We start from the raw sequence: 23,382 nt of genomic DNA, 5'->3' as shown, positions 1-23,382 counted from the left end.
ATGTGAATATAACAAATTATCACCAAAAATACAAAATGCACAAAACTTTCCAAAATTAAAAGAAACATGAAAAAAAAAATGTTCATTTCATCTATATTAAGGAAAAGTGCTTGAAAACAGCGTTTGACTTCTCAAGGACTGGAGAAATAATTTGACTGCTCTGAATTGGCAGTTCTCCAGAGACATATCCTACAGCCTCAACCCTTTGGCTGGGGAGTGGAAGGGAAGGAAAAGGAGGGGTAGGCTTCTTGTGTGGATCAGCTGCTGCAGCAGGGGAGGGTAGGGCTGGCTGTAGAGGAGGGACAGGAGTCAGTAGCAGAGGCTGCATGGTACTGTACGCTGGCTGTATGGACAGTGCTGAAATCAGAAGTCTGCTTTACATCGGCTGACATTGTGCCATTGAGGCGCTTTAAACCAGGCTGAAGTCAGAGATGGATCCTGGTGCACAGAACTTTGTGTAATTCTGCTACTTTGTAATTGGGGCTTCTCTGGATTATATGGAGTTGGACATACAAAGGTAAATCTGATTTATAAACATAGATGTGTGTGTATAGGATAAATAGCATTTGCCCTAATTGATGATCCTTCTGGTAGAGATATAGATGGGAGTATTGGTTCTGGCTGATCTGACAGGTTCTATCTTGCTCCACTGCAGTCTGTGAATTCTGCCACTACTGCAGCTGGAAACTAAAGTGTTCTTTGGGACTAACAGGAAATCCTCCGTCTCTTTAAGGAGTACAATACATTAGATTCGCGCTGCATTTTCCGTAACAAAGACCAATCTCTATACATATTTTATAAAACCCCCATCACACCCAGATTCATTGGCAGCGAGCTACGGTGAACTATGAATGAAGTGACTCCCTGATTGTACCAGCAATGTGCAATTTACAGTTCCAAGGCTGCATTACTTGGGTATGGTGATAACTTTGTGAGTTTAGACAATGCAGCAGGTTTCAGCTGCAGTCCTATGTAAGATGATTGTGTATATATCCCGTTGTATTGTAATACATTGTAAGTCGTGGCTAAATAAATTCTGCTCTGCTACATTATTATTATTATTTATTAATATATGGTGCTCTACATGTGATAAAGGGTATACATAAAGAACGAAAATCATGAACAATACAAGGTACAGCAGGAGAGAGGACCCTGCCCGTGACAGATGACCGTCTACAGGGTCTGAGAAACTTGGCTATGCTGGAAATGACATTCAGATAGTATTTTGTCCGTAGCGTGACGGGATGGACATATTCTTGGTGCAACCTGTGCGACTGCACAAGGGCCCAAAAGGTTGGGGGGCCCTTTCTACCTCCAAACCAGGAGGAATTGTGCATTATGTGGAGCTCTTGGGCTGCAAAGGGCCGATTTACTATTCTTGCACAGGTGCCCTCCCATGTCGGTGTCCGCCAGTGGTATCGGGTGTAAGAGTTCATTCAGACGGCACGTAAGAGTTCTCTGTGGTCTTCACAGATAGAAATCCTACATATTATAGCCTACGTCCGTGTAGAACAGAGTGGTCTGTGAAAGATCGTAGACTTGACCGGTTCTGATCCGAGTCTCGGATCAATCTTGCCAAGGCGAGTCTATGGATCCGTTAAAAAAAGGGACAGAACTCGGAGGCCAAAAGCTGGAGAATACTCCATCATCAATTTTATTCATACGAGAAAAACTGATGAAACTCTGATGGTAAAAACTGACACTGACCAGAGGAAAATCTGATCAAAGACTTTGGGGAAACTTTGATCATTTTTTACTTCCGAGAAAATCTAGTGGTTGAGTGAGCCTTAAACCTGGAGTGGCTTGAAGCAGAACCTCACTCTTATGACTGTACAGAAGTGGGGTTTTTCTTCCTGTATTGATAACAGTGTAATTGGTCTAGTTTCAGGCTCTTATCTTGGTGGCTTGCACTATCCCTGAGTCATGTAATCCAAAGCTCCTCCAAAGGCTTAAAAGACAAGTAATGACTGCAATTGCCCAGCGAAGATTAGGACTTACTTTATTTTTATTGTCTGTGCTGCTTGTGTGCGAAAGGCGGCTTCAATGTGTCAGAGATATGTGCTAACTAAGCCGGGATCCGCTGTGTACAGTGTCGGCATTTCATTACCATGATCCATGATCTGTTTCATCCCAGTGAATATATTAGCAGCCTTTTCTTCGGAGCCTAATATCAGCAGAAAATGTCTGCTGTCATGTGGAGATTGCATTGTTACTTACCAATCGCAGAAGCAGGTTCTTTATAATTTCAGCATTCAGGATAGAGAATGGAAATCCACGTTCATGCATACCGAGTTCTGTCATGTCCTCTGCAATTCACTTTTCAAGCGTTATGGGGTTACAGTCATTTTTGAATGACTGAACTGTTCATTGTTTCCCAAAATTCCTAATTCACAGGTAAAATCTGTATTCCGACAATACAGACTTTCCCGTTAATGAGGTAGGTGATGACAGTTGGTGCTCATGAAGTTCTATGGACCTTGTAGTAGAATGTCTGTATCCGCCTCTAACTCCTTCCCTCTTCATAGAATTTTAAAAGCACAAACTGCCATCTCCTATCTCAGTAATGGGAACATCTGTCTTCACTGAGCACTATTTTTTTGCCCATGAACTAAGTGTGAAAAATCAATCCAGGAGAAGAAAGAAGCAGATTACTCAGATAAGATTTATTACAAAGATGCTTGACTTAATTTGTGTTACTGATTTATAAAATAAAATTAAAGCTTTGGTCACTCTGTAAAGGGAACATGTCACCTACTCACCTGTGGGGCGGTCCAAGCAGATAGGAGGTGTCGGACCGAGATCAGCAACACCTATCTTCTTGCGATTGGTGTCCTCTTTCCCTGCTTTGTGTGGATGACGCATCGTACCTCATCTACACAGTGTCCCCCATTGCGCTCTGTGCAGAAGCACTTTTCTCTGCCATGCTGAGGGCAGATCAAAGTATTGTAGTTCACATACGCTAGCGGTTTTTGACCCTTCCCCGCACTTGTGCATCACAGTTCTTTGTTCTGCCCACTGCGGGGCAGAGAGTAGTGCCCATGTGCAGGAGGACAATAGAGGATACTGTGTGGATGATGTAGAATGCGTCACCACTCGAAGCAAGAAGGAGGACAGTGATCGCAAGAAGAGAGGAGGTGCCGGATCAAAATCAGCAATGCCCATCGGAACGGACCAACCCGTAGGTGAATAGGTGACAGGTTCCCTTTAAATGTATATGTGCCGCCCCTGACCCGGTGAGGCGGCACTGAGTACTGCACCCATGCTGGGACAGTACTTCCAGGTAATCCTAAGGGCCAGAACGAGGTGTGTACACACAGACACATAGCAACCAGTTCTCCCACACCAGTAGATGGGACCCTTGGGCAGTCTCCGGAGGGGGCTGGCCTTCAAATCTTGTCAAGGGGTGTAGTGGAGGGGCCAAGAGCTAGAGTGCAGAGGTTGTCAGGAAGGGAGGAGAGTGGAGTTCTGAGGAGGAAGAGAGCCAGTCTGGTGGTGGTGAGCGGCGGTCGCAAGGCGGATAGGCGCGCTGCCACTAGTCAGACCCTGCATGTGGTAGTAACCGTTAGGTGGGGAGAACGGTCACCTGGTAGAAACAGTGGGGTGTTCCTGGTGACTAGGCACGTATGGAGTACAAGTCCCTAGAGCAGACTCCAGCTTAACTACCTGCTAAACCTGCCGGTGAGGGGAACTACACGTACCTCACCAACCTCACAGAGTCCGAGCCTCAGCAGCAACGCAGGGACCCATAAGGGGACAGAGCCTGGAGCCATCTCACTTGGTCCACGCTGCCGGCAAACGGGCCAAACTCAGGGGAGAAAAGGCAGCAGCAACTCCCTGGATAGACCCCCATGGTACTCCACGTCAGGGGGTTATCTGAACACAGAGTGCTAGAAAGGCGAGCTAACAGGTTACCCTCAGACTGGCCCGAAGGAGCCCTGGTCCTACCTGGTTCATCACAGCAACGCCCGGGTCAGCTCACTGCAACATCCAAAGTGAGTAAAAACCAGTTAAAAGACTTTTGGGCTCAGCCTGTGTTATTCCGGGACCTGCTACCCTGCTCACCCGAGCCCCTGGGGCCTGCCTCACTCACGGGAGGCTACATCATCTGGCTGCAGACCCTGTCAGCCTCAGACGCTCGTAAAACCTGCAGCGGCGGTCATTCACATCTCTGACTGCAAGCCGTGAGTGGCGTCACGACATATAAAAACTGACATTACCTGTTCGCCATATTGAACAAGCCCTGTGGCGTCCCTGAACAGGATCGGCACCCCTGGGGTGTCACATATATCACATACCTACTGACATGCAATAAGTTTTGATTTGTCATAAAGTGGTGATTTAAGCACAATTGTTTAGAATGGGATATGTCACAAATTGTTATCGGAGTTTATATATACCAATGATGGTGATACATGGCATACTTGGACTGACGGGCTGTTTCATCAGAGTGAGAGCTGCTCATTATTATTTGCCCTCCATTCTGGCTACTATTGGGCTGTGGACCTTGTTAAGACTTCAGTATGCCCCATAATGTTAATGATATACATTGTCTCAGATCTGCAATCCCTGCACTATACCTATTGGATGGAGATCCCAATTGATGACCCATTCCATGCATTTCTTTGCAACAGAATTTTCTGAATCCAAAAAAATCCATTTACCAGTATGAATCTGGTGAAATTTATAATATTAAAACATTGATTGTTTTCTGTTATCCAGTCTACCTTCGATATCACAGTAAGACCAAAAGCTGCTCTAGATGTAAGATATCAATAGGGCAGTGTGGCTGATTTTGACAATTTCTCCTGTTCCCCAGACATTATTTAGCCATGCTATTTAATATGACTAATTAAGTCCAGATAATCTGTTGACATTTTTTAATTTGTATCATTGAATTTTTTTGGCTAATAGTTGCAAATAACATGTACAGTTGGCAAAAGTTACAGTTGATTAGCGTCAGCATTCCATCTGTTGGCCAGTAAAGCCCTACTACAGTATGGATTACCGATATGTAAGCTTTGAATCCTAGCATCCTTACAGCAAAGACCTGTGTGCATAGGACCAACAGGAATATACACGGGGGAACAATTATTAGGTATTTTGACTGTATAATAATTTTTATGGAGATTTTCCAACTCCAAGCTGTAAGAATTCGAATGTTTTTTGGATGAAGTAGATCAGGTTGTCCAATGGGAGAGGGTTTGGCAGATGGATATCAACCCCCTTTACCACGGTGGGCAGAATTATTAGGCAGCTTGGTTTCTTCTAGCAAACTGGGCCAAAAATAGATTTAACTGAGAAAAGTCTAAAATTATTAGAAATCCTACAGAGGGATGCAGCACTCTTATAATTGCAAAGATATTGGGTTGTGATTACAATAACATCAAAAGTATTGTTGTAAATAGTCAACAGGGTTGAAAAAAACACATTGACAAAAAAGACACAATAACTGCCAAATATTTGACACGAATAAAGCGTGAAGCAACCAGAACCTCCTTGGAGCGCCCAGAAGTACATGGTGTTTCTCCCAGGAGCTGCTGACTTTCAGTCATGCAGGCATCAGCAGTGTATCAGTGAAATCCCTCTGGGCAAATCTGTATGACTGAAAGTCAGCGGCTCCCAGTAGAAATAAAAGTTAATTATTTCCAAGATTTTGCACTTTCACTACAGGGGTCGGGTACTACACTGCAGAATAACCCTATATCTGCAGGTTAATAGCATTTTTGGACCTGAGTGGTTCCTTTTAAAACTTAACCCACAAAAGAAAACTTGAATAAACAGTTCATATAAAGCATAGCAGTTAAAATACTTTGACAGGGATTCAGTACTTACAGTTACAATCTCTAAACATGAGGATGCTACATCTCATGGACTTTATAGACTAACCAGCCAAAATGGATAATGGAAACAGTTGTCAACTATATAGTGGGTGCTGGAGCACCACCTTAATACGTTTATTTATTGTCTTCTTTACAATTCCCATTATCTCAGCTTATTCAGGTCTATGCCCACTGTGAAACCATAGCACTTTATTCCTGACTTTTCTCTAGCTTTGACTGATCACCCCATGCATCTCCAAAGGTAAGGGTGCATAGCACAAATCTTATGTACCCCTTGATCCAGTTGCCTGGTTACTCTCAATGACAGGCCCCTTTCTTATTCCATCTTTGTTCTTTAGGTCATAACACACTGAAAGATATCCCAATGGCATCAGTTTGGAACCTTAAATCTCCCACCTGCTAGGCATTGGCTCCATGCTCAGACCTTGGCCTTACTACTTGGTATCACCCTCTCTCTTCCTTCTGCTAGGCCTTTGCTTTCCCAGAGATGGTCTTCCACCAGAGCACATCCAAAATGTTCCTAGACTGTAACTGCTGCCTGCAGATCATCGCACATCTTCAGCACAGTCTGGATTCTTACTTTACTTTGACATATTTACCAACATTACATTGCCCCAATTCTATCCAGAAATGCTTCAAACTGAGGGGGATCACCAACATTCAAGCAAGATTTACATAAACCTCATACTTTTCATCCCTAAAGCCATAGCCACAAACTTACCAGAATCGTTTCCAAAAAAATACATGACAGCTCTGGCAAATTAAAGACTGTTGGCAAATATGCTATACAGTGCTGGGCAAAAGTATTGGCACCCCTGCAATTCTGTCAGATAATACTCAGTTTCTTCTTGAAAATAATTGCAATCACAAATTCTTTGGTATTATTATCTTCATTTAATTTGTCTTCAATGGAAAAAAAAAAAATTGTCATAAAGCCAAGTTGGATATAATGCCACACCAAACATAAAAAAGGGGGTGGATAAAAGTATTGGCACTGTTTGAAAAATCATGTGATGCTTCTCTAATTTGTGTAATTAACAGCACCTGTAACTTACCTGTGGCACCTAACAGGTGTTGGCAATAACTAAATCACACTTGCAGCCAGTTGACATGGATTAAAGTTGACTCAACCTCTGTCCTGTGTCCTGGTGTGTACCACATTGAGCATGGAGAAAAGAAAGAAGACCAAAGAACTGTCTGAGGACTTGAGAACCAAATTGTGAGGAAGCATGAGCAATCTCAAGGCTACAAGTCCATCTCCAAAGACCTGAAAGTTCCTTTGTCTATGGTGCGCAGTGTCATCAAGAAGTTTAAAGCCCATGGCACTGTGGCTAACCTCCCTAGATGTGGAAGGAAAAGAAAAATTGACAAGAGATTTCAACGCAAGATTGTGCGGATGGTGGATTAAGAACCTCGACTAACATCCAAACAAGTTCAAGCTACCCTGCAGTCCGAGGGTACAACAGTGTCAACCCGTACTATCCGTCGGCGTCTGAATGAAAAGGGACTGTATGGTAGGATACCCAGGAAGACCCCACTTCTTACCCCGAGACATAAAAAAGCCAGGCTGGAGTTTGCCAAAACTTACCTGAGAAAGCCTAAAACGTTTTGGAAGAATGTTCTCTGGTCAGATGAGACAAAAGTAGAGCTTTTTGGGAAAAGCCATCAACATAGAGTTTACAGGGAAAAAAAGAGGCATTCAAAGAAAAGAACATGGTCCCTACAGTCAAACATGGCGGAGGTTCCCTGATGTTTTGGGGTTGCTTAGCTGCCTCTGACACTGGACTGCTTGACCGTGTGCATGGCATTATGAAGTCTGAAGACTACCAACAAATTTTGCAGCATAATGTAGGGCCCAGTGTGAGAAAGCTGGGTTTTCTTCAAAGGTCATGGGACTTCCAGCAGGACAATGACCCAAAACACACTTCAAAAAGCACTAGAAAATGTTTGATAGAAAGCACTGGAGACTACTAAAGTGTCCAGCAATGAGTCCAGACCTGAATCCCATAGAACAACTGTGGAGAGATCTCAAAATGGCAGTTTGGAGAAGGCACCCTTCAAATCTCAGGGACCTGGAGCAGTTTGCCAAAGAAGAATGGTCTAAAATTCCAGCAGAGCATTGTAAGAAACTCATTGATGGTTACCGGAAGCGGTTGTTCTCAGTTATTTTGGCTAAAGGTTGTGCAACCAAGTATTAGGCTAAGGGTGCCAATACTTTTGTCTGGCCCATTTTTGGAGTTTTGTGTGAAATGATCAATGATTTTATTTTTGTTTCATTTTCTTTTGTGTTTTTTCATTGCAAGCAAAATAAATGAAGATAATAATACCAAAGAATTTGTCATTGCAATCATTTTCAAGAAGAAACTGAGTATTATCTGACAGAATTACAGGGGTGCCAATATTTTTGGCCAGCACTGTGCATGAGCATAACATGCGGACATCTCCCCAAAGTAAAATAAGCATTGAGCATTTCCCTAATTTTCTAAATATATTTCTAAAGGTGCTATTGACGTAAATTTCTCACCAGATGTCAGCAACAACTAATCCAATCCACATAGTCAAAGAAATTAAACTATTAATATCCATAAATTAAGTTATGTGTAATAATGAAAAATGACACATGGTGCATACAGAAGTATTGCCCACATAAAAAAAGAAAGGGTCAAAAAGCTATGGAAAGTCATGACAAAAGCTGAAATCTATCAGTAATTAGAAATTAATCCTGCAACTAAAGGGCACTTTACACACAGCGATATTGCTTGCGATGTCTCTGGTGAAAGCACCAGCCCCCGTCGGTTGTGCGTCTAGGGTAAATCGCTGTCCGTGGCACACAACATCGCTAAGAACGGTCACACGTACTTACCTGCCTAGCGACGTCGCTGTGGCCGGCAAACCGCCTTCTTTCTAAGAGGGCGGTTCGTGCTGCGTCACAGCGATGTCACTAAGCGGCCGCCCAATAGAAGCGGAGGGGCGGAGATGAGTGGGCGGAACATCCCGCCCACCTCCTTCCTTCCTCATTGCCGGCGGCCGCAGGTATGGTGATGTTCCTCGTTCCTGCGGTGTCACACATAGCGATGTGTGCTGCCGCAGGAATGACGAACAACCTGCGTCCTGCAACAGCAACGATAATTGGGAATAGAACGACGCGTCAACGATCAACGATAAGGTAAGTAATTTTGATCATTATCGGTCGTTCGTGCGTTTCACACGCAACGACGTCGCTAACGAGGCCGAATGTGCGTCACGAATTCCGTGATCCCAACGACATCTCGTTAGCAATGTCGTTGCGTGTAAAGCGGCCTTTAGTGAAACATAATATCAGATGGTTCAACTGATGGCCTTTAAAAGGGTGTCTCATTACCTAGGTGCCACACAAGAAACATCTCATGATGGGTACAAGACCTTCACAACCTTATTGTTGCAAAATATACTGATCAGTTACAGAAGAATGGTATTGGTTACAAAAGAATTTCTAAACTACTAAATGTTCCAGTTGCAAAGTTGGTGCCATAATCCGTAAGTGGAAAAAACATAATTTCACCATAAACCGACCACAACCCAAGTGCTCCCCGCAAGATTTCAGACAGACGAGTGAAAATAATTATCAAAAGAGTTGTCCAAGAGCCAAGAACAACCTATTGAGAGGTACAGAAAGATCTGGAATAAGCAGGTACAATTGTGTCAGTGAAAATACTACCCTCCCATGACTTGTATGCGAGACTCCATTGCTAAACAAAAAGCATGTTAAAGCACATTTAAAGTTTGCTCAACAACATTTAGGAAAGCCTGTGAAACATTGGGAGATTAAAGTGTGCTCAGATGAGACCAAAATTGAAGTCTTTGGATGCCATAATTCACACCATGTTTAGAGGCCAAATGCCACTGCTTATCACTCCAAAGAGACAATACCAACAGTGTAATTTTGAGGTGGTAACATCATGGTGTGGGGCTGTTTTTCAGCATCCAGCAGTGGCAAAATTCATATAATTGAAGGAATGATGAATGGACAAATGTGCCAAGATATTCTTTATAAAAATCTGCAGCGATATACTAGGATGATGAAGATGAAATGAGGGTGGACATTTCAGCAAGACGATGATTCCAAACACATAGCCACGAAAACACGCAATTGGCTTGAAAGAAAGAAAATAAACCTACTAGAATGACCTAGCCAATCACCGGACCTGAATCCAATAGAAAATATATAGAAAGAAATAAAGCGCAAGTATCATAGAAGGAGCCCAGGAAAAATGTAGGATTTAAAGAGTGTTTGTAGGGAATGAATGGAACAAACTTACACTTGAGTACTGCATGCGACAGGTTTCTCCAATCAGGAGGCGTCTTGAAGCTGTCATTGCCAACAAAGGCTTTTGAACAAAATATTAAATAAATTCCAGTAAGCGTGTTCAATACTTTTTCCCTGTGTCATTTCTCATTATTACACAACACTAAATTTATGGACATCTATGGTTTGATTTCTTTGTCTGTATTGATTGGATGGGTTGTTACCGGCATCTAATGAGAAATTCATGTTAATAGCACCTTTAGAATTTGTATTTACTTTGAAAATTGGTGACATATTCAATACTTATTTCACCCTCTATATGGGATAGCATTTACCGTATATTTCCCTTCTATGCCCAGCTATGGCTACTCTTAGCTTCTTCTGAGTGGGGGATGCCTGGCCATGCCCACATCCTGTTCACAGCGGCAGCACTCGTGGAGCGACACTACTCATATCCTGTTTACAGAACAACCCTTTCTGCCACTTCAGTGCCGTCATTTCTTGTTGTCAGCAGAATTGCTCTTTTTCAGATTCTTTCTCGTGCACAATTTTTTGCCCTTGTTAAAGAGGCCACAGCCATATTATGCAGAGCTCTGCATGGCTTTTGGATCAAAGTGTCCTGCACAGAACAAAATACAGCTGATAATTTAGGAATGAATTGATCTTTATGATTTTAACTGCATAATTTAAAACTGCATATAATTTACCTAATGTCCATTGAAAATGCACCAAAATACCGTATATTTTCTCCCCCGAAGTGCAGGAGTTGTTTGGTTTAGAAAAAAAACATTTTCAAATATTTTATTACATACTTATTTATTGATTTACTAATTTATGTATATGTAGAGGTTCTAGAGCTACAAAGCAAAAACTATAACAAGCCCCTCTTCTTCCCTGAGGCAGCCATAATACTGATCTTGAGAATGATACCAATTCTGAGAATGAAGAACTTGTAGCCCTGAAGCAACATTGCGGCCCCTTCACTGTTTTCTCTGCACAGCGGATGTGTAGGGAACTACAGCTGACACCATTCATTGAAACTGAGGACACCCCTTTGGAGAAATATAACCATGAAGGGGACGTAGAGGTCAAACAATACTGCAGTCCTTTCATTCTCAGAATTGGTGGGTGTCCCTGAGGCCAGACCTCCAGTGAGCATTAAAGAGGTTGCCAACTACTTTAAAATAGATGGCCTATCCTTAGGATAGGTCATCAGTGTCTGATATGGTTGGGTGCGACACCTTGAACTCCTGATGATCAACCATTGCCGGTTTCGGTAGCGGCCAGGATTGTTCAGTTATGGAGCTGCAGAACATAGCTCCATCAACGGTATAGTGGTGGCGGGTGGATACTGCACACCTGCCCCATTGATTTGAATAGGGCGCAGATGTGTAGTACCTAGCTATAGCCACTATAGAGATGATGGAGCTCCTTTCTGCAGCTCCGTAACTGAGCAGTTTCGGCCATTGCAGACACCGGGAACAGCTGAACGGCGGGGTGCAAAGTATTGCGTACACCCCCACCCCCCGATCAAACACTGATGACCTACCCTAAGCATAGGCCAGAAATGTTAAAGAAGTGGACAACCTCTATAAGTGAAGGCACATCTCAGTGTAATGCCCTTACTTACTAATGTATGAATACCTCTCTAAGCAAAATAGCTGTATCCACCTAGTTGAAGTCAAAACATCCTCAGCCATGTTTCATGGTCTCACAGGAATCATATGAGGAACTATTGTTTTTAAAAGGAGAATGTCTTTTTATGTATTGTTTTATAGGCTTTTTTAATGTCTTTTTCCGGTTTGTTACGTAATAATCACAAATTTCCTAAAGCGCACTCCATTTGTCACGTAAGGGAAATAATAATAGACTTTAGTTCTAATAGGGCAACATAATAAACATTAAATTAATGGAAAAAATATCTGGCCCGTCCGCTGAATTGTATCCAATCTTGGCAATCTGATTTGATGTAAGGGACATTGGCCAAACTTGTGTTATGCTTAGTGTCTGGCCTGAGGGAGTGGTGCATGACATAGACTATCCCTTTGGTGCTCTGTAAATCTCTGTATTTAGCTGCGCCCCATGTGAACACAACACTAGGCATAATAATACAGAATCATTTTTTTCTGGAAGGTCATCGTGAATATGCATATCAATAGATAAAGGCTTTTTTTGTAGTCCTGTGTTGGGTATCCTTAGAATACATTTGTTGTGTGATTAACAATAGTTACAATACTGGTATATTTCATCGTTTCGTAGTTTTAAGCTTGAAAAATTACATCAGTCCATTGAGTTTAGCATATAACCTAACATATTTATCTAGAGGAACATGAAAACTCCATGAGCAAGATGCTTAGTGCCCCATATTAGGGGAAAAATAATAATAATACTGACTCCAAACTAAATTCCTGGACTAACGCCCCATTACCAAATCTAGTACCCATAACCTGCCATATTGTAAGAAAGCATTCCTGGCCCTCCTTGTACTTTTTTAGTGAATTGACCTTTACAACATTATGGGTCAGAAAGTTCCATAGTCTCAATGCTCTTACAGTAACTAATCTGCGACTGCGATTATGATTAAACCTTCTTTCCTTCCGACGTAGTGGATGCCCCCTTGTTCCCATCGCAGACCTAAGTGTAAAAAGATTATTAGAAAGATCTATGTACTGTCCTCTCATATATTTGTGCATTGTAATAAGATCACTCCTAAGGCTGCTTTCACACATCCGGTTTTTGCAGTGCGGCTCAATCCGGCTCAAAAACCTATGCAACGGATGCAGTGAAAAAAAACGGATCCGTTGCATAAGTTTTTCCATGCGGCCCATCCGTTTTTTGACGGATGCGGCTTGATACTGAGCATGCGCAGTGCAAAAACCGCATCCGGCAGCCGGATGCGTTTTTTTGCCGCAGGACGCCGCATCCGTCTTCCATAGGCTTGCATTGTAAATCGCGCCCCATCGCGCCGGATCTGGCGCGATGCGGTTTTTTCGCCGCACAAAAAAACGTGCCAGGCAACATTCCATCTGGCCGCCGCATGGGCTAAATATGCTGCATCCGGGAAAAAACGGATACAACGAAACGCCATGCGGCACAATACGCTGCTAATTCAAGTCTATGCAGAAAAAACACAACCGGCGGTAAAACAAAACGGTTGCGTTTTTTCTGCAAAGCGCCTTATTGTGCCGCTCAGCAAAAACCGGATGTGTGAAAGCAGCCTAAGCCTTCCTTTTTTTCCAAACTGGAAAACCCTAAGTTTGATAACCCATCTTGGTATTGCAGTCCACCAGTTCCCTTAATCACCTTGGTTGCTCTTCTCTGCACTCCTCTAGATCAGCTATGTCCTTCTTATACACTGGAGACCAAAAGTGTACACAGTATTCTAATTGTGGTCACACTAGGAACTTGTATAGGGGTAAAACTATGCCACTTTTAATGCAGCTTATGATTTTATTAGCTTTGGCAGCAGCTGCCTGGTATTGATCACCAACGCTGATTTTACCATCATCCATACACATGTGTTTTTCTGTGGCAATTATATCCAGTCTTTTACAATTTATTACATAATTCAACATTTTTTTTCTTGGCCCAAATTCATGGACTAACAGCTTTCTGCGTCAAGCCTCAATAGCCATTTCTCGCCCAAAGCCTCCCGATTCCCCAGATCTATGTAGTGTTAAGCCTGCTTTACACGGGACGACCGATTGTGCGATTTCACAATCGATCGTACCCGCCCCCGTCGTTTTTGCATCACGGGCAAATCGCTGCCCGTGGCGCACAAACTCGTTTAACCCCCATCACACGCATTTACCTTCCGTACGACCTCGCTGTGGGCGACGAACGTCCACTTCCTGAAGTGGGAGGGACGTTCGACGTCACAGCGACGTCACACGGCAGCCGGCCAATAGAAGTGGAGGGGCGGAGATGAGCGGGATGTAAACATCCCGCCCACTTCCTTCCTTCCATTAAGCAGGCGGGTGCCGTGGGACACAGGTAAGCTGTGTTCATCATTCCCGTGGTGTCACACGGAGCAACGTGTGATGCCACGGAAACGATGAACAACCTTCACCCATGAAAATAAACGAGATTATGACAGTTAACAACGAGTACATGACTCATGATTTGTGAGCGATACTGCGTCGCTCAAAGGTGTCACACGAGAAGACGTCGTGCGCTATGCCGGATGTTCGTCACGAAAACCGTGACCCCGACGACATATCGCACAATCTATCGTCTCGTGTAAAGCCCGCATTACATTACATTCCTCTATGTTGATTACCTTGCTCGATATATCCTCCATTCTGCATCAATTGTTCACATGCATTGATATCTTCCTTTTGGGTTTGATATATCTGGTGGTCTATAACTGTGAATGCTAAAGTCTTCAATATAACGTTCTACTTTATTTAATTACTGACTATATTTGTATATTTCCCAGGTTATTTATTTTTTCTTTCTTTTTTTGGGGGGGAGGGGAATACGTTTAGTTTTTTAAAAAATTACGGTATTGTGTATTGTGGTTTTTTATTGCTCCATTACACTTAAAAGAAAGTATGTAGAAGACAATAAAAAATGAAAAATAATAAAATGTAAAATAATAAAATGTAAAATAAAAACAAGATGGGAAAATGAGATCATACATCCTCATTATATAATTATAGACAGTCTATTTTTGTATGATGAGAGATTGTATTTGTTTGATTATCTCATATATATAAACAGGGCTTTATATAAGCAGAGCTGACTAATCAGAGAATTGGATAGGAGATTGGGATCCTTATGTGAGTCCATGGGATCTGTAGATTTTCAATTTAAGCTAGCAATAAACATGTTTTCATGCATTGAGTTATGGACATTTTATTTTTTTTTTAGCGAAGAGTGGATAAATCAAAATATTTGACATAGTTTACTTTACATGTTTTACCTATAAAAACAATTGGGTTAAAGGGGACCAGTCCCAAGATTTTACCTATATAAAGGACAGACACCACAATGAAGACCTCTTTTACAGCATACTAGAATCTGGGATGCCAACCGTCATGAAATTCCAGGACAGTCTATAAAAATAGGCCACTTTTTTATCCCTGTCCGTAAAAAAAAATTTAAGGCATCCTTGATTTTTTTGAAGCTGAAGAAACTTATACAGATTATTTTGACTGTAATTATCCTAATTTACAGTAAATGCAGCTAATGTGCTCATATCATAATTATAGGCTGTATGCATCTATCACTTATAATAATAAGGATTTATTATGGTTTTACAATGTGTCTGTAAAAAAGTAGTTTGTCCAATATTTATATTTAAAAACAAATAAAAAGTCAAGTTGGCAATCCTGACTAGAATGCTGAAAAAAAGTCCTAAATTCTCTCTACAGATCCGAAAAAAGAGCTTTTATTATACCACCAATTGCCTAAGTCTGATTGGTGTCTCTGGTCTTTATTTGGCACCTCCTCTCTTCCTATAATGGTCATCCTCCAACTTTCTTCATGTGGATCATGAGCATCTCTGGTCTCGATCTGACATCTCATTTCTTCCTACAATGGTCGTCCTCCAGTTTGCTTCACGTGGATCATTAGCATCTCTGGTCTTAATCTGCACCTCCTCTCTTCCTACAATTTTCATACTCCAGCTTACTTCATGTGGATCATGAGCATCTCTGGTCTTGATCCAGAACCTCCTTTCTTCCTACAGTGGTCGTCCCCCAGCTTGTTTTATGTGGATCATGAGCATCTCTGGTCTTGATCTGGTACCTCCTTTCTTCCTACAATGGTTTTCCTTCAACTTGCTTCATGTGGATCATGAGCATCTCTGGTCTTGATCTGGCACTTCCTCTCTTCCTACAATGATTGATACCTGAAGCTTGCTTCACGTGGATCAAGGGGCACAGGAGTGCTATTGAGGGATACTCTGTGGAGGAAGTAGGATGCGTCATTCATATAAAGCAAACTGGAGGATGGCCATGGTAGAAAGATAGGAGGTGACAGTTCAAGAACCGAGATGTCCTTCTGACCGGACTTAACCATGTGGTGGCATAATAAAATGTAATGTTTGGGATTTGCATTTGCATAAGGGATAGGTAACTTTTATTACAGCATTCTAGTAGGCTTTAATGGTGGTGGGGGTACTTCATACGGGGAAAACCTGGTAACAGGTTCACTGTAATTACCACATCGTAAAACAACAGCAAATCACGACACAGCCACATGCATTTGACATGGATATGCCTCATTCACACAGCTGTATTGTCCAGACTGTTCGTGGTTCTATACTAATAGGGTATGTGCGCACGCTGCGTTTTTTTGACGCTGCGTTTTTGTGCATTTTTGGCCAATAAAAACGCACAAAAACGCACCCGCATTGAAAAAACGCGTCAAAAACGCATGCGTTTTTACCGCGATTTGGTGCATTTTTGGCTGCGTTTTGCTGCGTTTTTGATCTCTGCGTTTTGCTGCATTTTTCCAATGCATTGCATGGGCGGAAAACGCAGGAAAGAATTGACATGTCCATTTTTTTTTCAAGCTCAAAAACGCAGCTTAAAAAAAAAGTTGTGTGCGGACAGCAAAAATGAAAACTCATAGACTTTGCTGGGGAAGCAAAGTCATGCAGTTTTGAGGCCAAAAACGCACCCGAAAAACGCGCAAAAACGCCGCGAAAAACGCACTGTGCGCACATAGCCATATAAGTTTGATTCAGATGTCTGGTTGTTGCGGTCATAATACAGTGGTAAAAAAAAAGAGAAAAGAGTCTGAACTAGGGAAAATGGATTTATGGGATTAAAAAGAGGGTCTGTTCCGGATGGCTTAGCTTTCATTGTCGTACATGCTGAACTATTTAGGGCTACATGTAACATTACATTAACCTTACAGTGGTTACTGTGGGGAAAATGCATCTGAATGCAGCCAGACTGATGATGATTTCTATGGGTTTAGCAAATACTTATATATTTTAATTCCTAACAAGATTCCTTTATTCCTTCTTCCAATCTCGTCCATTGAAGAGTTTTCAAACCAACGGCCCTTTGGCTACTCTAAAACTAAAGCCCTTAGAATTTCCTCACTGGGTTGAAAATGGAAGCTCATGTCTTGTTCTTTTCTGACAAATTGTAAATCTAAATACACCCCATACACCTTAAATGTTGGCTAGGCTTGTCAAATTACCATCAAATGTGTATAGGACTACCCCTTTCTTGCACACAATAATGCATGGAGATCACCCGCTCTCTAAGGGCCTTATCAATGGTGGAAAAAAGGCCATGCCATCACTGAGGAGCAATAGAGCAATTTTTTTATTGTATTTTAATGCTATGTTTAGTTTTTACATGAATCTGACAACTCAAGTATTTAAAACATTCCTATATATTGATAACATTCTTACTATGAATTACCTATGTAGCGGCACATTTTCTAATTTTAATTTTTACTTAATTCTAATCAACATTAAGTCTTAATTCTAAAATTGAATGTGCCATCTGTAGGAATATTTCTTAGGCCATATTGCAGAATATGGGACTGTTAAGGGAAATTACATTCATTGTAACATGAGCGTAGTATTGGTGGTCTTGGCACAATTTTCCTTTTTTTTACATCAGTAGTAACATTTCCATTCTGTCTGTTGGCTCCGGGCTTAGCCATGTCCTCAGTAATCCCTCGCTAATCAGCAGCAAATGTTTGATAAACCGTTCCTGAGTCTAAATGTGTTAGACGTGTTTACCGAAGACTTTCCTGCAAAGTAGTCCTGGCCGGTGAGTTTATCTTTTGCATAAAATAAAGGAAAAGGCTGTGTTGATCTCACAAGTACATGTGTGTTGATAGGGAAAATGATATTTAGATATGTGAGAAGATAGTTTGTATAACTTGTATGGAATATTATGATTGCCTGAGGTTGACGGTAGATGTTCAGCCAGTTAGTCATGCTTGGTGTATCAACAAGTGATTTGTTAAAGCAACAATTCTACAGAAAAGCTGTAATAAATACAACAATGTAATGCTACACATCAAGAAATGAAGGTCTTGTAAGCACCAAAAATATAACTCAAAATGAAATTATTGTGAATTGGCTTTGCAACTGAAATCATCCTGAAGTGACCTTAGTGCTCAATATCACTTTCATTAAAGGGTTTGTCCGCTACTAGGACCCCTTCTGATTCCACGTTTCCTCCAGCGGTAAAATAATAAAAGCCTAAACTCACCTCTGTGGCCGGCACAATTACAATGGGGCTGGGGTTCGTGGTGTCATCTACTCACATGACGACGTGCTGTCACACGAACCCCACATCCAATCAACGCCAGCTTCTGTCTCCGCTCCTTTGCACAAACTGGTCACTTCCTGTTGATTGCTCCTGTGTCTGAAGGAGGGGAGGCAGAATACACCGCACTTGAAATTGAAACGTGGCAGAATTAATGGTGTCATTCAAAAGTACAACTTGTCCTGCAAAAAACAAGCCCTCATATGGCAATATTGATGGAAAAATAAAATTTTTGGCTCTGGAAAAAGGGGATGAAAAAACGAAAATCACCTGGGCGGGAAGGGGTAAATGGATGAGGCTGATGGACAGGTCTGCTCACATGCCCATACATTCGTGACCAATGTGGGAAATGAAGCACTCTATAGAGGAAGGAAGGAAGGGAGGAAGGAAGAAGGCAGGTGTCATAATTCCTCTGTGTGGACCATCTTGCACACAGTTGATGCTTTGCTGCACTACAGAGCCAGCAGTGACATTATTCCTCTGTGCTTCGCATTGTGCACACAGGTTATATTCTGCTGCGCTTTCTTGAACTACAGAGCCGGCTGTGACCTGTTTCCTTTGTGCAGAGCATTTTGCATTTGGAGATGCTTTGTTGTGTTTCCCAGAGTACTTGTTGGCAGGTTGTTTGACAGCACAGGATTTCATGCAGGTTCTGAGAGGTGCTGATTACTCAGGTGTTTCACCTTCCTGGTAATTGCTCTGTTTCCTTACTGGACATGCTCTCCCAGTTATGCTCTTGGCTTGTGTTTGTGCTTATGTTCTGATCTCAGTTTCTTGACCCTGGACCATTATTTAACGCCTCTCTGTCGGCTCCCTGTTTTTGTCGTGACCGTCTGGCTTTGGACCTTGGATCGCACTCTGACCTTGTCTTTGTCTGCTCCTTGAATCTATACGTACTCTCCTGGATTCTGACCCTCGGCCTGTGACTTGATTGCGCTTCGGTTTACTCCCTTTGTCCTGACATGTCCTCCTGTTACCTGACCCCAGCTTGTCTGATTACTCTTCTGTCTATACTAACCATAAGTAGTAGTAGTGACAGGAAGGAAGGAAAGAAGGGAGGGAGGGAGGGAGGGGGGGAGGGAGGAAGAAAGGAAGGAGGGATGGGAGGAAGGATGGAAGGAAGGAAGGAAGGAAGGATGGAAAGAAGGAAGGTAAGTATCGGGGGAAAAATAAAAAATTCCACTAGATTATTAATACCAAAAAAAATTCACATCAGATGTACAGGCAAGTGTTTTTCTCTACATATACTTATTGTAATTAAGTGTTAAACATTTTTTTTCTATTCTCTTACTTTATCCTCATCCATACACCTTTTCATATGTCTAACACATACAATAGAACCGTTTGGGACATGATGGATATTTTTTATACATTGGCTTTTGTCTTGGGCAGAAGGATAAATTATTATTCATTAAATGTGATGGATAATATTTTGGATCACTCCACTGCTTTTTTCTTCCAAAGTCTTTCATCATTTCATTTCAACGACTGCTTCGCTGCTTTGATTCATCTACCTGGCTGTGCCAAAGTCCTTATTAATTAAAATGTGTTACATGGGTACTGAAGGCATAAATTATTACCTTTACCATCTTTATGAAGTTTGATTTAGCAATACTTGTTATAACAAACCTGGGCACGACCATGCTTTTTTTCCTGACACCCTAACACAATTTTCCCATTTAGAGGTCGTAAATGTCAACTGGTATAATTTACTGTTTCATTATATATTTTATTAAAAGTTCTTTGTAGTTTTTCAGAAATGTACAATGATTTTCTTTTAAAACTGGCATATTAAAGCACAAATGATATCCTTTATGACTATGTATTATTGTAAAAGCAATAAAGACAGGAAAACTGTCAAAAACCCCCCAGAAAAATCCTTTAACTTAGTATCAGAAAACATTGGAATATTAATGGTCGATTTCCCAGAAAAAATACCGTAGGTCTACTACTAACTAAACATATTCCTAGGTACAGATACTTATTTGACTGATTTTAAAAGGATATTTGTACATGTTGTAGTTGCTTAATTTTCAAATATATTTTGTTCATCAATTTATCTCAATTTCTTGCATTTACATTCATATCTCTTTAACAAAGAATTGTTCTGTCCAGCACCTATGATCAGTCTGGTCTTTATGGCAGCTGGACCTAAGCAGTCTTCCCTTCTGCAGCCCAGGTGTCAATGTACCATCGAATTAACCTGTGCGAATGAGGTTAGGAGGCCCACTTCCACCAAATGTGCATTAAGATTAGTTATTATTAGCAAAAGGCCCATTTACTGTTCTTGAACAGGTGGCCTCTTCTGTCTGTTAGTATCCGCAAGTGCTCATCCTTTGCCTGGCATCCTGAGTGCCTCAGACCCCTTGACATCATAACGTCACATGAGGTCCAATGACTAGACCTTACAAACGGTCTTGAAGTGATGAAGCCTAGTAAACACCAGAAGAGCCCATTTTTCCATGCCAAATTTGCTGTTGCAGAGGTGAAGACGCCACCACTGAGGAAGACTGCTCAACTCAGTTGTGCAAACCCATCAATAAAATTGTCAAACCACTTTAAATCTAGGGACTGAAATAAAATATCTGAGACCAGTTTTTACACTCCCCAAAAAACAAAGAATTGGTGACTGCAATTTAGTAACATAATTAGATTTTTTTAAAACATCCTTGTTGCTTTAATTTGTAACGTAGCCATCTTTTTTTTTAGACCAATGTTAGGTCCTGTATCTAGTATTTAATGTTCCACATGGGAATACACTCTATACCTTTGCAGTATATCTTGGATAATATCACTCCCTATATGTGACACCAATGGCGACAGCCCTGGGGAGAGCGAATGGGTAGCGTATTGAAACTCAATATGCCTGATCCTTTTCTTCACCTTGCATCATTTATCGGAAGTCTTTGAGAAGAACTTGTCTCACCAAAATGTCAGGTTCGGGCAACATGTCCCTAATGGGGGTTTTAAAGTTTGTCATGTTGGAAATTGTTATCTACTGTATACCATCACAAATATTTCTTATATTTTCATGTAAAATAGTTAGCAAACCAGGCATGGCATCAGTTAACTGTGGGCCTATTCTTAGGGGTGCATTGTAATCTAGGTCAACACGGTCCACATCCAAGCAGAATTGGATCTATGACAAGAATTCAATAAATATCCTGAAGGGTTTGGTTCAGGTATTTCTGTTTTAATTCACAAATCCCCAATCATTTATTTGATTAGATTTTTACCTGGCCAGACACAATGTGCTATTAGGCCAATTGCCAGTACCGCTGCCACAGAGTATACAAAGTGCACAGTGTCGTTAGTTCTCCAGCCATGTCTATTCATCTTGTTAAGAGATTGCTTATTAAGGCTGTAGACGTGTTTTCCATCTGCTGTGATAAAGCATTTGCTGTGTATTTGTATGAGCAGAATAACAGCACAATGTGACCCAGATGTGTTTTGAAATTCTAAATATCGCCGCTTATCTTGGATAACCATTAGTTGCAAACATCAAAGCATCGTAAAGAAATAAATCAACAGTGTTTCTTCTACAAATTGACATGAAAGTCAAAAATTTTTATGAAAAGTTGTCTTGTGTTTTTCATCTTCTTTGTTTTTGTGATCTTAAGGGGACAGTACAGTGTAAAAGGTTGAAAAAGTGAGCAAGACGTTTATGCCAAAGGGCTTGTCTTCAAAACATTGGTCGTTTCATATAAAAGACTTTCAGCAAAACACAGTAGAGTTTGGATCAGTGGAGGAATTCTGTTATTTCTGGCACTGGAACAAGCAGCAGGAACAACTTTCGAAGTCCTCACAGTAACTTGTGTGAGTTTCCACAGCGTTCTAAGCCAGACGAATGGTTATTGAATTTGTCTTTACGAGAAATCAGATGTATCTTATTGGATGCTGTTCTTCTGTAGTGTGGAAAGAAGAAATGTGAATAGGGTATTTGCCATCCTCAGAAAACTTGCCTTATAATCAGAGAAGGGTTTACAGGGTTTCACAGGAAAATATGAGGTCTGAATTTACCAATATCACAGCACAATCAAGCTTCCTAATGTAAACCCTTTTAAATCCATTATCCCTGTTGTGATCTAAGGTACATCAGATGTTCTGGTTTATTGTTAAATTACAATTATCTACATATATTTTTTCAATTTCCACCTAAACATTTCAGTCTAGTCTCTTCTCCAAAGGCAACTGTGAACATGCAGGGTGGTAGTAAAGTTACTTGCCCTGGTAATAAAAGATTACATCACGCCAAACATCATGTTTTATTTTAAAAAATTGCTGCCAGTTTAAGGAGCAGAAGTGCCATTGAGGCTCTTAAGTCTCATGTATATATCTGACTTTCATCTTGATGTTTGAATTTTGCTATGTTTATAATAATTAATTATTATTATTATTATAGAACCATTTATTCCACTGTGCTTTACATATGAAAAGGGGTATACATAATAAAAACAAGTACAATATTCATGGACAATACCAGGCACAGATTGGTACAGAAGGAGAGAGGACCTTGCCCGTGAAAGCAAGGTCATGCAGCGGTATAGTGGACTGAGGGTTATTGCAGGTTGTAGGCTTGTCAGAAAAGGTGGGTCTTCAGGTTCCTTTTGAAGGTTTCCACGGTAGGTGAGAGTCTGATATGTGGTAGGGAGTTCCAGAGCATGGGGAATGTGCGGGATAAATCTTGTATGAGATTGTGGCAAAAAGAGATCTTGTGAGACTCAAAAGTTGTATGCAGGTAAGTACAGTGAGACTAGGTCACAGATGTATAGAGAAGACAGGTTGTGGATGACTTTGTATGTCATGGTTAGGGTTTTGAACTAGAGTCTTTGGTCAAATGGGTAGCCAGTGAAAAAATTGGCAAAGTGGAGAGGCTGGGAAGCAGCAGGGAAAAATTGGATTAGTCGGGTGGCAGAGATTAGGATAGATTGGAGGGGTGCAACAGTGTTAAAACAGTAGGTTGCCGTACTCAAGGAGGGAGATGAGCCTGCACTAGTGTTTTTGCAGAATC

At 41.4% G+C, this 23,382-nt stretch overlaps 1 protein-coding gene across 4 annotated transcripts in view; it reads left to right on the top strand.

Moving 5' to 3' along the window:
* The first annotated feature begins 307 nt into the window (after positions 1-307).
* Positions 308-23,382, top strand: part of PLEKHG1 (pleckstrin homology and RhoGEF domain containing G1) — a 356,257-nt gene continuing 333,182 nt past the window's right edge. For all 4 annotated transcript variants that reach the window (XM_075339532.1, XM_075339534.1, XM_075339533.1 and 1 more), the window contains exon 1: positions 308-517. The gene's annotated coding sequence lies outside the window, so the exon portion shown is untranslated. The remainder of the gene's footprint in view (positions 518-23,382) is intronic.

This window comes from Anomaloglossus baeobatrachus, chromosome 3, assembly GCF_048569485.1.
Source record: "Anomaloglossus baeobatrachus isolate aAnoBae1 chromosome 3, aAnoBae1.hap1, whole genome shotgun sequence".
Taxonomy (NCBI): Eukaryota; Metazoa; Chordata; class Amphibia; order Anura; family Aromobatidae; genus Anomaloglossus; species Anomaloglossus baeobatrachus.
This window is presented reverse-complemented; position numbering and strand designations above follow the sequence as displayed.